General features: G+C 35.7%; 1 long non-coding RNA gene across 6 annotated transcripts in view; it reads right to left on the bottom strand.

Moving 5' to 3' along the window:
• Positions 1-39: 39 nt before the first annotated feature.
• Positions 40-14,670, bottom strand: part of LOC141388112 (uncharacterized) — a 291,585-nt gene continuing 276,954 nt past the window's right edge. For 3 of the 6 annotated variants that reach the window (XR_012408723.1, XR_012408722.1, XR_012408721.1), the window contains exons 2-3: positions 530-642; positions 91-472 (exon numbers count right to left, since the gene is read on the bottom strand). This is a non-coding gene — a long non-coding RNA (uncharacterized lncRNA). Of the gene's footprint in view, positions 473-529; positions 643-14,670 lie in introns of all 6 variants that reach the window. The other 3 variants (XR_012408720.1, XR_012408719.1, XR_012408718.1) reach the window with 2 other exon arrangements.

Raw genomic sequence — 14,670 nt, 5'->3', positions numbered from 1 at the left:
ATTTTAATTTTACCGATATTTGTCGAATTCCACTACAAATCTGTATTTTGGTATTTCGTAGATAATGACAAAGTGTTAAGGTAAAACTATCTGTATGGAACATGTCTACTATCTATGAGCTATGCAATTTATTATAATAAACAAATCGGAACATCATTACAAAAAAGAGGTTATAACTTTTGTTGCAAATTACTTTATTACAAACTAACTTATTTGCATATATATATGCACAAAGATTTTAGTTAATTCGCATGTCAATTGAATTTTAATTTTGCCTCTACATACTTTCGGGTAATAATGGGTATTGCTATACATGACCTGCAGAATTATGGCTTCCCTTTAGTCCATCATCAGCCCACTTATCCATCGAACGACGTCGGGCATTCATAAAGTAATTACCAATAGTAGTAGGTTCTAAGCCAAGTTGTCTGGCAATAGTTACTTGCATTTCTTTTGATGGTCTCTTTGTTTCCTATATGCCAATAAAAAATATGATAGACTATCGCTTAGGATTAATTATTACACGCACCTTAAATATCGCTTGCAATGTTCGTCTCTGTAGGTCTGTAAAAACTAGCCGGGTCTTTTTGGTGTGAATGTTAGACTCTTGTATAATAACCAGTTTATCGCAAGAAACGGCATCTGTAATAGTACATCATAGAAATATAATGAAATGTTATCAGTTTATAACACTGTGTAATATAATGGAAGTTAATGTCTGGGGGTGAAATATTCCTTACCCTGCGTTTACACATGCCAGTGACAGTTCGAAAAATTCAAGTCACATACAATTTTGAATCTTGAAACTAATAGGTATTGCTAAATATTATATTGGATTTTGAAGGAGGAGGAGGTAATAGCTTGATATTTTTAAAAATAGTGTATTAAAGTATTGTGGAATTCCAGTTAGCTGTATGTTTTCTAAGTCTACTTTGTTATGCCAATTCGATCATATACATAAATTTGACACAAGGTTTTTGTCATGATATCCACCAGTGATCACCTCGGGAGTAGGTCATAGGTTTAAGATCTAGTATTAAAATGAGCTGCCACCTAGTGACAAACATTAATTCAGCGCCGGCCATAGGAATACAAACCAAACGAATGCGCGATTGAATGTATGTGTGAAAAAAGCAACAAGCTAATGACGTTTTTTGTATGTTTTTTTTCGCACATAGTGTACATAAGGGAGAAAAGCAAATGCAAAGACAACTCAGTATACTGTCTTTGCAAAGAAGCGCAGCTCTGCTTTAAATGTTGGAACGCAGATTAAGTTGCCCTAGAATATGGTCCCTATGGATATATTAGGGTATAACAGTAGAAAGGTAAAGAATTCTTCTCGCAATTAGATTTACGTGGGCGGTACGTATTTTCCAGGAAGAACGCTATATGACCTTAAGTCAAAATAGTAGCAATTTTCAGACAAATATGTTGGTCTATTTAACCCGCTAAATTGGTTAGCCTTTATGTTATTTTGGAGAATGCTTTGTTTCCTCATTCCTATTTTTGGATCATAGCATAAACGGTACTTTTGCATGTGTAAACGGGGGGTTACCCAACGATTACACATGCCAGTGACAGTTCGAAAAATTTCAATAAGTACAACATTTTTTACTACCCCAATTACATTTTTTGAAGAGTCGACTCCACTGGCACTAGATTTTTCATGCCAGCAAAATTTTTAATTGTGTGTCAGTGATATGTAGAAAATGAAAAAAGAGTTGCCGAGACTATTTTTTAATCCATGTATATTTTTGTTTCTTTTGTGAATGCAAAGATATAATGTATATTTTCAAAAAGGTTATGAAACACAAATAATACATCTCGGTAGCTGCCATATACTAGTGGTAAATAAAGACATAACTTTGATGTTTTTCATTAAAAAATATATGTTGACAAATAATTTCTCCTCTGGGATTTTATAATGTTGAAAAGACGGGAATACCAGAATCATTGTGTTTATGATTGAAAACAATATTTCTAAAACGAAATAAAATAAGAATAATAAAATATGTTGTGTATTGTGTTTAAAATCTGAACTATAATGCACTTTTGTGTGTTATATGCGAATTAAAATAATCTTGAAATTGAACTTGCACTGCCATGTGTAAACACAAAAGAAAACCGCATGCTAGTCGAACACTTTTTCGACATTTTCGAGTATAATACTTGTACTCAAGTTGCACCAATTTACTGCCACGTGTAACAGCAGGGTTATAGAGATGATAATTATATTAAAAATCCAAAGGAAATTTGCGCCAGTCATGATTCTGGGTTATTGCGAAAAGAATTTTCTGATTTTCCAAATATAATGACCGAGAAATAAGCTTTATATTTCTGCGCGACGTTATTGCAGCGTTGTTTTGAGATTACACTTCTGTAGTCAAATGGAATGGTGAATCTTTTCCTAGAATAGTATTTTGTCTTTAAAACTAAAATATTTTTCTTTTTTGAAATTTTGCCTTTTATGGCGACGATCATTTTTTTAATGATTTTTGTTAATTTTCTCGTTTAGAGTTAAGCTTGATGATCTGAAATTATTTGCAAGTGAAAAAGGAAATCCAAGGACTCGAACCCACATAGTCACCAAATTACGTTACCTGGTTTCATTGGTGGTAAAGCAAATCTTCGGACGTATCGACTATGCAATGGGTTCTCTGTCCTAGAACTTATCGTTTTTCAAATGCAAATGTGTTTTTGTACATTAACGCGGATACTTGGCCACAGAAATGTATTCTTCATGACAAACGCTTTTTGCGCTGACTTTGAAGTTATGAGTTGGCTTTGAACGCTAACACGCCATGACAACATTTTTTGATATGTTTTTCAAGGACGTGGGTTCAAATCCCAGCCGGGCTCAGCCTGTTTTTTATTTTTTGAAATTTTGCCTTTTATGGCGAAGATCATTTTTTTAATGATTTTTGTTATTTTTCTCGTTTAGAGTTAAGCTTGATGATCTGAAATTATTTGCAAGTGAAAAAGGAAAGCCAAGGACTCGAACCCACATAGTCACCAAATTACGTTACCTGGTTTCATTGGTGGTAAAGCAAATCTTCGGACGTATCGACTATGCAATGGCTTCTCTGTCCTAGAACTTATCGTTTTTCAAATGCAAATGTGTTTTTGTACATTAACGCGGATACTTGGCCACAGAAATGTATTCTTCATGACAAACGCTTTTTGCGCTGACTTTGAAGTTATGAGTTGGCTTTGAACGCTAACACGCCATGACAACATTTTTTGATATGTTTTTCAAGGACGTGGGTTCAAATCCCAGCCGGGCTCAGCCTGTTTTTTATTTTTTGAAATTTTGCCTTTTATGGCGAAGATCATTTTTTTAATGATTTTTGTTATTTTTCTCGTTTAGAGTTAAGCTTGATGATCTGAAATTATTTGCAAGTGAAAAAGGAAAGCCAAGGACTCGAACCCACATAGTCACCAAATTACGTTACCTGGTTTCATTGGTGGTAAAGCAAATCTTCGGACGTATCGACTATGCAATGGCTTCTCTGTCCTAGAACTTATCGTTTTTCAAATGCAAATGTGTTTTTGTACATTAACGCGGATACTTGGCCACAGAAATGTATTCTTCATGACAAACGCTTTTTGCGCTGACTTTGAAGTTATGAGTTGGCTTTGAACGCTAACACGCCATGACAACATTTTTTGATATGTTTTTCAAGGACGTGGGTTCAAATCACAGCCGGGCTCAGCCTGTTTTTTATTTTTTGAAATTTTGCCTTTTATGGCGAAGATCATTTTTTAATGATTTTTGTTAATTTTCTCGTTTAGAGTTAAGCTTGATGATCTGAAATTATTTGCAAGTGAAAAAGGAAAGCCAAGGACTCGAACCCACATAGTCACCAAATTACGTTACCTGGTTTCATTGGTGGTAAAGCAAATCTTCGGACGTATCGACTATGCAATGGGTTCTCTGTCCTAGAACTTATCGTTTTTCAAATGCAAATGTGTTTTTGTACATTAACGCGGATACTTGGCCACAGAAATGTATTCTTCATGACAAACGCTTTTTGCGCTGACTTTGAAGTTATGAGTTGGCTTTGAACGCTAACACGCCATGACAACATTTTTTGATATGTTTTTCAAGGACGTGGGTTCAAATCCCAGCCGGGCTCAGCCTGTTTTTTATTTTTTGAAATTTTGCCTTTTATGGCGAAGATCATTTTTTTAATGATTTTTGTTATTTTTCTCGTTTAGAGTTAAGCTTGATGATCTGAAATTATTTGCAAGTGAAAAAGGAAAGCCAAGGACTCGAACCCACATAGTCACCAAATTACGTTACCTGGTTTCATTGGTGGTAAAGCAAATCTTCGGACGTATCGACTATGCAATGGCTTCTCTGTCCTAGAACTTATCGTTTTTCAAATGCAAATGTGTTTTTGTACATTAACGCGGATACTTGGCCACAGAAATGTATTCTTCATGACAAACGCTTTTTGCGCTGACTTTGAAGTTATGAGTTGGCTTTGAACGCTAACACGCCATGACAACATTTTTTGATATGTTTTTCAAGGACGTGGGTTCAAATCACAGCCGGGCTCAGCCTGTTTTTTATTTTTTGAAATTTTGCCTTTTATGGCGAAGATCATTTTTTTAATGATTTTTGTTAATTTTCTCGTTTAGAGTTAAGCTTGATGATCTGAAATTATTTGCAAGTGAAAAAGGAAAGCCAAGGACTCGAACCCACATAGTCACCAAATTACGTTACCTGGTTTCATTGGTGGTAAAGCAAATCTTCGGACGTATCGACTATGCAATGGCTTCTCTGTCCTAGAACTTATCGTTTTTCAAATGCAAATGTGTTTTTGTACATTAACGCGGATACTTGGCCACAGAAATGTATTCTTCATGACAAACGCTTTTTGCGCTGACTTTGAAGTTATGAGTTGGCTTTGAACGCTAACACGCCATGACAACATTTTTTGATATGTTTTTCAAGGACGTGGGTTCAAATCCCAGCCGGGCTCAGCCTGTTTTTTATTTTTTGAAATTTTGCCTTTTATGGCGAAGATCATTTTTTTAATGATTTTTGTTATTTTTCTCGTTTAGAGTTAAGCTTGATGATCTGAAATTATTTGCAAGTGAAAAAGGAAAGCCAAGGACTCGAACCCACATAGTCACCAAATTACGTTACCTGGTTTCATTGGTGGTAAAGCAAATCTTCGGACGTATCGACTATGCAATGGCTTCTCTGTCCTAGAACTTATCGTTTTTCAAATGCAAATGTGTTTTTGTACATTAACGCGGATACTTGGCCACAGAAATGTATTCTTCATGACAAACGCTTTTTGCGCTGACTTTGAAGTTATGAGTTGGCTTTGAACGCTAACACGCCATGACAACATTTTTTGATATGTTTTTCAAGGACGTGGGTTCAAATCACAGCCGGGCTCAGCCTGTTTTTTATTTTTTGAAGTTTTGCCTTTTATGGCGAAGATTATTTTTTTAATGATTTTTGTTAATTTTCTCGTTTAGAGTTAAGCTTGATGATCTGAAATTATTTGCAAGTGAAAAAGGAAAGCCAAGGACTCGAACCCACATAGTCACCAAATTACGTTACCTGGTTTCATTGGTGGTAAAGCAAATCTTCGGACGTATCGACTATGCAATGGCTTCTCTGTCCTAGAACTTATCGTTTTTCAAATGCAAATGTGTTTTTGTACATTAACGCGGATACTTGGCCACAGAAATGTATTCTTCATGACAAACGCTTTTTGCGCTGACTTTGAAGTTATGAAAAAAACAGGCTGAGCCCGGCTGGGATTTGAACCCACGTCCTTGAAAAACATATCAAAAAATGTTGTCATGGCGTGTTAGCGTTCAAAGCCAACTCATAACTTCAAAGTCAGCGCAAAAAGCGTTTGTCTTGAAGAATACATTTCTGTGGCCAAGTATCCGCGTTAATGTACAAAAACACATTTGCATTTGAAAAACGATAAGTTCTAGGACAGAGAAGCCATTGCATAGTCGATACGTCCGAAGATTTGCTTTACCACCAATGAAACCAGGTAACGTAATTTGATGACTATGTGGGTTCGAGTCCTTGGCTTTCCTTTTTCACTTGCAAATAATTTCAGATCATCAAGTTTAACTCTAAACGAGAAAATTAACAAAAATATTTTTCATTGATTTCATTTTCGTTAGAATTAGCAGTGTAAATATACAAACATATTTTCATAAATAAATCGGGTTCATATTTATACTGCACGCCTTAATCGTGGCCTCTCATTGCTGATATACACACGCTTGTGTAGTACATACTCAACATCGACGCTCTGCAGTTGTTCTTGTAGCAATGCAAATGTGTTCGTTCGTGTTTTATTTCAGTTATCAGGTTCCTCTGTGTCCAGATTCAAGAATTCTGCAACCTGGACTGGTTGCGTCCATAAGGAATCAGGAGACAGGTGAGTGTGGTTAGCTTGGCTGCTAAACAAATGCAGTGTATCGTGTTGTCCCAATCCACATGCTGCATGCATCTTAAGGGGCTAAAACCACTCGTGATTGCCTTGGCAGCTGGCGTTCTTCTGCTGCGATGGATGGGAGGTGGTCTCCAAGTACGGCATTCACACTGTATCTCTGTACTGCCTGCGCAACCATGTCAGTGTGAATGCTATCCAAGCCTGCCTGATAAGCTCTTTGGTCTAGAGGTTCTCTTTTATACCTTTGGACCTCTCTCTCTATATCATGAAGATCTCTCCTGACGTGCCTGGGTGGAGGAAGCCTGTCCATTTAATCGTGACAGGGATGCTCACTGCGATAACACCCAAGCAGGTACTGCATCGACAAAATGGTATTGTGTTGACGCATCGGCAAAATCTTCGTCTCCTCAAGAAGATGGTCCACTGGTGTCATGAGGAAGCACCATGTTGCAGTCCTCAGGCCGGCATTCTGGCAGGTTTTAATCTTCTTCCACTGCGTAGTGCTAAACTTTGCAGACCACGCTGACCCCGCATAGCTTACGACAGACCGGCCTATTGCAAGGTTTCTTTGTCAGCTCACCAAGTGCTGCCGGCCAGCGACTTGAGCACCTTGTTCCTACTTCTGACTTAAATATGCTATCGAACGTTACACGCAGTATTTTGGGGTAGTTAGTGGACGGAATCAGTACACCATCGACCAATATTTTCAGTGTGAGCCTCATTTCAACCATCCATGTGCCAGGCGGATATTTTTATATTCCTCAGATGGAAAAACTGCACTAGGTCAACTATGTAGACATTTAACCTATCACATATGTCATCGATGATAGGATCCGACAATCATCCGCATACATCACGATCTCTATACCGTCTGGAGGGTATGGAATTTCAGAAAGATAGGGGTTAAACAGTTCCGGAAATATCACCCTTCCTTGGGGAACTCCCTTTTTCACTCTACGGGTTTGGACTTCTTGTTTCTGAATTCCACAATCGACTGGCGTCCGCACATATAGTTGATTACCCAAGGTTTCAAATATGGCTGGAGATTAGTCTTCTCTATATCCTCGAACAGCTTGGCATGGTTGACGGTATCGAAAGCCTTTGATACGTCAAGAGCCACCATGACTGTTCAGTCCTCTACTGATATGTGTGGATATGGCATCTAATGCTGTAGTAGTACTATGAATTTTCCGAAAACTATCACCTTCTCATCGTGGGGAGTAGTAGTGCCTCTAGGATCTTTGCTGCTGGCGACAGGAGCGAAATCGGCTTGTACGATTCACCTCTGCTGGTATCCTTGCCAGGCTTCAGTAACGGGACCACCCTGCCAAGTTTCCAGGCTTCTGGTATGATATGGGTGGCTAACGATAGGTTGAAGACACTTGTTAAATACTCAACTCCAGGTTTATTCAGTTGCTTAAGCATTACCATCGATATTCGGTGTGGGCCCAACGCTTTGGATGATTTCGCGTTTCGGATGCATCCGCAACATCGCTCATCGTAAATTGTGGTGGTACCTCCGCGGCTGGAAGGGCTCTTCTTATACGGCGTAGCACAGTTCTCTTCGCCCTATCACTCTCGGGGTGTTCTATGAACTGCCCGTTAAAATAACACGCGCACCTCTTTGGGTCAGTTACTGTCACGCCGTTGAAAGTAGCTGCTGTTCTGTCGTCGTCACTCTGTCGTTACATTTAGTGGATCAGTAAGTGTCTTGCACGCATAAATATTTCATTTTTGAGGCATTCTTCTTTCTGCCGTGTTTATTTTATTGTACAGTCTTCTGTCGGTGTATTATTGTTGCTGGCACTTATGCTTGGTTTACATTTACGAAATCCACTCGATTTCCACTGTCAATTCCTTTGTGTACTCGTCAATTGAAACCTCATCTAAAATCCATTGGATTTCATTTAACAATTGACAATTGAAATCTAGTAGATTTCGTAAATGCAAACTTATTATTATAGTTTTATAGTGACACTAAGCTCTGTTAGCCGTCTTCACAAATACCAGGCGAAAAAGAAATTGAAGCCTTTTGAAATTGAAGGCCAAGTATGTCGATACCACAGGGATCAGAGGAATAATGACATTAGTTCCTTAATTGTTGTGACTTCTACCACATTGCTTTACATATAGTGCGTGCCATAATTATTTTGACAAGTTTGAAAAAATTATATGTTTGGTTTTTTTACCGGATTAGTCTTCTACCAACATATGAAAAATATTCTGGATAATCCTGTACTAGAGTACTTAAAATTAGTAATAAAATTTATTAATTCAAATGTACGCTTGCACTTTTCAAATGGAAATAAAATGTCACTGCGTGGCATAAGTATTTTGACAAAATTTTTCTAATGATTTTTAGACCTCAACAATTAGTAATTCGTAATTATACTTTTGATTATCCTCGGTTACAGTAGAAATAAAATATTTCACACACATCTGTAATATTATGTACTCATTTACGAATCGGTATTTCAAAGACATAAGGACATTCAAGAGATTTAACAATAAAAAAATGTTCGATGGTTTTCTCCCATTATCTCGAAATGTTTTGCGTACTTCGACTTTTTATGAGATTAAGAACATTTTTTGCCTTACAATTTTGATATTTTAAGGAAATAACTTTAAGTTTGAAGCGGAAATAAGATCCAAACATGTTCCTCAAAATTCAGCCTTCCAATGGTACCAGTGTTCTGCAAATGAATACACAACACTTCGAACAGTTTATTACCAAGTTGTTATGAAAGATCGTTCAAAGTGCCAAAATATTCATTACAGTCCACAGCATTAACGGAAATATCACCAGAAGGACATTTATTTCAAAAAGATACCCAAGTTTTTTTGCGGTGTTTTGACTTAAGCTTGCCGAAAATTTTATTTTAACATGAATTATGTTAAAATATATATTTATTAGTCCACAATATGCTCTGCCAAAATGATTGTGTAGGGCAAATGATTTTTATTGAAAATCTAATTGACAATTTTTTGTAACTTGGCCTTATCAACCGAGTGGAATAGCAAAATATGACTTGGAATTAATTTGTTCTAATCTCTAGAGGTTCTAGTCTTAATAGGATTTCTCGACTTCGAAATTGCTGAGAAGATGACGATTTTTTGCATACGTAAGATTAGATTTTTAATACTGCTCTATTTACCGGTAAGCAAAGTCCGCATTTTCACATGTTCTGCCTACATCGTGCATAGTTACAGCGTTTTCAGTATTTTGATATTTATTGGTTAAAAAATAAACAGATAACAGCAGCAATATCTGATAATTAGCTACTTTTATAACCGAAGCAATTGTTTTAATTTAATTTAAAAGCTATGACTGCCAAGTACATTTTTACTTAAATGTCATTAACTAAAGGCCTGCGTACATAAGCTGCCTTGCCTGCTTACCTTGCTTACTTCTGATAAAAGAATAAAAAAGAAAAGGGCAACCCAGTTCGAAATTTCCTCGGCCTTCTTTATTCTTTTATTTTTATTATGTCAAAAATGAAGCAGGAAAGCAAGGCAATCAGGCAGAGCAGCTTATGTACGCAGGCCTTTAGTTAAAACAGTTACTTCTGGTACCAAAAAGAAACATAAGTAACATAACATAATTTGACACGTCAAATACTTATGCCGTATTTATTTTGCCTCCCTATTAAAACATCCGCCTTAATCAGAAATTAAGCTGGAATTTCTTTGATCCATTAACTTTTATTTAGCTGAGAGGTCGAAGAAAACCCGTTAGCTGTTAATATCAAATTTTTTGATTTCTGACAATACAAATGTAGATTTTTAATACAAATGTAGATTTTGTCAAAATAATTATGCAAGGAACTGTATACGCAACTGTTGGGGCTTTGAAAGTGGTACATATGCCAATACATAATCTCGCAAATCGATTCGGTAACAGTTTTTTCAAAATGATAGTCTGTCATAAGCGTTGTTGTCAGATATTTCTGAACTTGGCATTTCCACTTCTTGAAGTGTTTTTTTGCTGATATCTTAACTCTTGTTTTCCAAAAATAGCAAAGCTTCTAATGCTGGGTTGTTTTCCTCCTCATGTAATCTCAGCCTATACCCTGCGATACTGTATGTATATTCACTCCTAAAGTTATTTGGGTTTGTTGGGAAGCACTTCGGCAGTATTATCGTAAAAATAGTCCTAATTTGAGACGAATTTGATGCTGTTGAAGTTTCTGACAATCTATGATCAACTTCTACAAATCTTTCGATTTACGAAGATGTTGAAATTTATTGACTCTCGAAATTTTGATTATAAATAGACCAAGATAAAAAAATTCTGCGTTCGAAGGAAGAACTGCATGCAGCCAATCAACTTCGTTGGTGGAAAATAAATCTGGATATCCCTCAACGCGTTTTCCATGTATAGATTTTGTTGTTGTTGCCCCTTATATTGCCGTGGGCACTTCCTCATATATCAAACAAATGCGGTCATAAGTTTTAGAAATATATTTTTTTAAATAGGCACGGTACATTTCAGGGCCATCAGTGCAAATTCTCTGAAATTTTCAGGAAAGTCGATTCAATAGTATTGGAGATATAGCATATTTATAAAAGTGGGCGTGGTAGGGTATTAAGGCCCCAAATAAGAACATAGGGTCGGAGACACAAGCACCATTGCCTCGCGAATTAATTTTCACACTGATACGTTCGTAAGTTTTGCAAATTAAACAATTTTAGAAATGGGCTACAGGGGATGTCCCCCGCCCCTCGAATTTTAACCAAATATTAAACCTGAAATTTTCAAGAAAATCGTTTAAGTAATTTGGGATATAAAACATATTTAAAAAGTGGGCGTGGTCGCGCCTTAGTGTCCCTAATGAGTACCTAGGGTCAGAGACACAACCACCATTGCCTCACATATTAATTTTCTCACCGATACGTTCGTCAGTTTTGCTGAGATTCAACAAAATAAATTGCCTATATTCAACACGCGAGTTACATTCTCTAGCCAGCCTAATATACACACTTATGCCGACTACGACGATGTCAGCATAATTGTACAAAAATATTTAAAATTAAACTCAATCTAAGTGTGGTGAACTCCAAAAACTACTACTGGCTTTTGTTGATTCAACAGAAACAAAATGCATTAACAAAAATATATTTTCTTCTGTACTAAAAACACTTTCTATAGAAATTATTGAATAAAATAATGCCAAATAATAAACATCAAAATACGGCGTTATATTTCTTTGAAAGAAGAAATTAGCTTTGGCCACAAATTCGTATTTGCCGCAGTCGGAAACTGAACTAAAGTGAAAAAAGTTTTCTAAAGAGAAGAGAAGAGACATCTAAAACCTAAAACAACGTATGTTGAGATTTTCAATCATTGCAGAGCCGTTAAGGTAAAAAATCTACATGAATTATTTAGAGTTTTTGAAAAGGCTAAGATTTAGCTGAAATATATGACTTTGATAATGAAAAACCAGGAATATATTCACTATCATGTATAGATAGAGATTTAGTCCATATTATGATAGGAATAATACTAAAATATACACAGTTAGGACTCTTACCCCCATTATTATAAGTTTTCTTTTGTTATAGTTTGGATTTACCGAACAGATTTATAGCGTTCCGGTTAAGTTAAAGTTAAAAGTGATGATTGAATTTCAAGGAGGAGCTTCTTGCCAATAACTTTCAATGTGAAAATTATATTTTGTATGCCTCCAAATTAGTTTATTTTGCATTTTCAAATCCATCAGATAGTAAAAGAACACATGTAATAATGGCCCTTAGATGACAAAAGGGCCATTCACTTTACACACAGATATTCTCAAAATAAAAACAATAAGTTTTCAGTCACTAATGCATACATACATATGTTCCCACAATATCCCCGAAGGGACAAGGGAGACTTCTCTCATATCAACGAGTGCACGTCGATTCACATTGGCTTAATGATATGGGACCTACTGTTTATTGCCGAGTCCGAACGGCGAGTCTTACGACACCACTTGTAGAGAAGTTTTTCATGGCTGAAATACTCAGGAAATGTCCCCAGCATTACTGAGGGGGAATTTTCAGTCACTAATAATTATATTAATTCAATGGGTAATAACAAATCAATAAGAAATTGTAGTGTCGATAATACAAATCAAAAATCAATGACGATAGATATAAGAATAGTGGAGCAACATCATGTCAAACAAGAGTTTCTCACATGAGTGTAGATACTCAAAATTCATCTCTGTACCTAATGGATATTATAAATGTTGAACACGAAAAGCAAAATAACCTGCAAGTACATTTTTCAAACCAGCCTTTTGATGCAGATTGCCCATAGTAATTTTGACAATAGGCAGACAAAGAATAAAATGTCTAATTGACACAGGATCATACACTAGTATTATAAAACCTCATATTTTAAAAGACTACTCGGAATAAAAATTAGAAAATCCTCTAACATTCCGCACATTACCTGGTTTTGATAAAATTGACTATGAAATAGTTACCCCCATACCAAAACAATTTGTTGCAACAGGAACATTAATTTCGAGGGTTAAAGATTTCGTTAATGAAAAATATGATGCCATTATTGGTCAAAATTTTTTAATTCCTCTTAAAGCTAAAATAGAAACACCAGGTAAATTTATTGAAATTTTTTGCTATAAAATTGACTTCCAAGAGGAGATTTATCCAATCCTGTATGATGAAATTTATAACATTGAAAGTATCGAGGAAGAAAATGCCCATATCAGAGAAATATTATCAGAGTTTAAGGATTGTCGAATTGTTATCGCTTATCGTAAGCTTAATAAAAATATTATTGGTGATAAATTTCCTATAGGGAAATACCAATATTTCAGTACCATCGATTTGGCTAAGAGTTTTCATTAAATTCCTATTAAGGAGGAAGATAGAAAAAAGACGGCGTTTTCCACTCCAACTAGACATTACGAATTTCTTCGGATGCCATTTGGGCTTAAAAATGCTCCATCTTCGTTTCAATGGTTGACTAATTCTGTTCTTCGAGAATTCATAAACAAAATGTGTGTCGTTTATACGGACGATGTCTTAGTATTTAGTACTTCTTTAAAGAAGCATATAAATAACCTCCGTTTGATTTTTCAGGCAATAAGATCTGCGAAACTCAAAATACAAATATATAAATGTGACTTTTTACAAAAAGAAACTCGCTTCTTAGGCCACATTTTAACGGATAAGGGAATTAAACCAAATCCAGACAAAGTAGCTACTATAACATCTCTAAAACTACAAAAATCTGGAAAACAAATTAAATCATTTTTAGGTATGACTGGCTTTTACAGAAAATTCATAAAGAATTACGCCAATGTGGCATATCCTATGATTAGATACCTCCGAAAAGGAAAACAGTCAATACTAGTGATCCCAATTATATATTGAGATTTCATCTTCTTAAAGATATGGTAACGAAAAACCTGATTCTAAGATATCCGGATTTTAGAAAGAAATGAGCCGTCTTGACACAAGAAGACCATCCAATAGCATATGCATCCCGAACCCTTAATGTTCATTAAACAAAGTATTCAATAGTTGAAAAGGAACTATTAGCCATTGTTTGGGGCATAAAATACTTTAGACCCTATATTTATGGGAAATAATTTGACCTCGAGCGTGATCATCAAGTTGCTAAATGGCTTCTAGCTAAATATGCTGGAAAAGACATAAGTCCACGGCTCCAACGATGGTTAATCGAACTAGGAGAGTATAATTTTAAAATTGAATATATAAAAGGGAAAAGTAACCATATAGCTGGCTTTCTTAGTAGAATAAACTAAGACAAAGGAGACATAAATGTAATTGATGGTAAGACTTGTCACTCTCAGGAAGAAAATTTCAATGACTGTTTTCCATTCCTAGAAACTGTTGTTAAAAGATTCAGAACGCTAATAATCCTAGCCGAGAAGAAAACAAACAGCGTTCTTACAGTCTTTCAAAATAAAGGAATTTTTATTAATAAAAGGAGTATTTGAAAAAAATAAAAATTGGAATATTCTCTAAGGGGTAGTTTACACTATATGTAAATGTCATATGACATGAACTTTTCCATCGTTATATATTCGCTAATATGTGCAATATTGGAGATTTTCCTTACGCAATTTACTCTGTGCGTCCACAACAGCAATAATCTAATAAAACTACGTCTTCACATTGCCTCCGTGGGTAGATATGGAATGATTTTATTTTGTGTCATATGACATTTACATATAGTGTAAACTACCCCTAAGAT

Source organism: Musca autumnalis, unplaced genomic scaffold, assembly GCF_047663935.1.
Source record: "Musca autumnalis isolate F117 unplaced genomic scaffold, ASM4766393v1 scaffold_6, whole genome shotgun sequence".
NCBI lineage: Eukaryota > Metazoa > Arthropoda > Insecta > Diptera > Muscidae > Musca > Musca autumnalis.
Note: the sequence above shows the minus strand (reverse complement) of the source record. Positions and strands in the feature narration are given on the sequence as shown.